Consider the following 2,040-nt stretch of genomic DNA (forward strand, 5'->3'; position numbering starts at 1 on the left):
AGAAAAGTGTTGTGATATTTACTAAATATTTACTGAATGAATACCTCCCACACTTTGTAATGATCAATGCATTTGGAATCCATACACACATTTCAATTCATGCATCTCATACGTTTATTTACATAGCATTACATGTCACTGTATATGTGTACATGTGTATATGTGTACATATGTGCTAACGTTGATGAAAACTGGTCAAACAAAGGTGATCTAAAAGAACCTGACAGGTGCGTGATACTTAATTATGTTTATCTTCCCCTTTGCAACAACAAAGCAACATATAAAACTGTTGATCCCATATGTTTAATATAAACTCAACAAACGAATAACTTTGCTACTGCTACTAAAGAGTTTAAACATTCATACATCCCAAACTAGATGTGCATCTCACTCCGAAGCTCCTCGTCTCCATTGCGTGTTTTATAGCGTTAATTTTGGAACTGTCACATAAAAATACAGCACAATGATTGTGATTTATCCGAAAGTGTCGTATCCTAGCAACACATGAATGAATGGATGCTCACCGCTGGTGTGAGTGTGGATCAGAGGAGTCAAGAGGGCTCCCGCAAGGCGGTGCTAATGAGGAGATGTTTATATGTAATCAAGGTTACAAGCAGAGATGCGATCACCTGTAAATCAAGTCTTACATTTCCATCTGCTTTACATAGTGCTATGAAGTCCTCGGTTCAGTCTCCAGCAGCTCCACCTCCACTTTTTCTTCAGCTCGTAATGTATTATTTTGTTGTTGCCTGGGAAATTGTATTTCAAATCTATCTGCATTGATTTAAACACATTGTTTTTGATTTAGCACAGTTTGTAAATATTTGAACTGTATCAAGTTTTCCCTCATTAATGCTTGTTATGCACTTGTATCATGTTATGAACTCATTTCTTTTCTGTTACCCGGGGGGTTGATTGCTGATCGTGGCTGTGTGGATGTTCAGTGCGCATGCGCAGACGTACAGGGACCTTTTAGCAGAATTGCTGTAATAGTCTTTTTCACAAAAAAATTATCTGACTGAAATTAAAACATTATCATTGTTTACTCGCTATGTTTTCCCATGAAGCACAAGAGAATAGCAAAATATTCAACATTTTAAATGATGGCCGCTGTCTGACTTCAAAAAGGAACTCCAAAAAGGTCTCGTAAAATGTATTGCACACTATTTCCATTAAAAAGTGGTATAGACATTATTTACAGCATAATAGCTCTATATTCGCATTCAGTCCTGTGCATTTGAACACATGCAGAACACATTGCCATAATACGTGACTGTGACGTAAGGTCAATGTCATTTTTTGACCAAACTTAGATGATATGAAAAGTGAAATTCCTGGGACGTTTGTCAATTCCAATCATGCAAAGAAGTGATTTGTGTCCTTGCTAGATCGGACTTGGTAAGTTCTGACCCGGGAGATTGAACTTGTGAGGACAGAGTAGGCATTCTTGATGTGTCACTCAGTTAAATACATGCAATCCTATATAGCTCTAGGTTTAAACAAAGTTAAATGAAATGAAATCATATGACAAATCACAAAAGTTTTTCCTGTCGTTTTTATTGTAAAAAAATTAAATTCTGGTAAAATGGCTGCTCTGATTTTGTTAAGAATAAAGTAAAATATGATGTAAAAATACAATGCTTTATTATAAAGTGTAGGAAGTTGTACATTTTGTTAAAACATAACCGTAATATTAAAAACATTTAGCTATTTTACTGCTCCACTGAGTGGGGTCTTTTTCCTGAAGGGCCTTTCGGAGGGCAGCATATCCCGTTTGGAATGCACTGTGTAGCTAGTGTCTACAATTGTCCTGACCACATTACTTGCATATTCATTTGGGAGGACTTAGTGTAATTAACCACGAACTGACGTAGATTTGTGGAGGTGTAGTTACACACGGTGATTCAGGAAGGTCTGGCTGAGCATTCGCTTTTAGATAGAATACATCTTTTGTTCCGACACTTTAATATTTGCAATTTTACTTATCTAATGCATGCGTGGGCAACTTATGACAAACCAAAGACACAGAAAACACATAAT

The sequence above is a fragment of the Triplophysa dalaica genome, chromosome 16, assembly GCF_015846415.1.
Source record: "Triplophysa dalaica isolate WHDGS20190420 chromosome 16, ASM1584641v1, whole genome shotgun sequence".
NCBI lineage: Eukaryota > Metazoa > Chordata > Actinopteri > Cypriniformes > Nemacheilidae > Triplophysa > Triplophysa dalaica.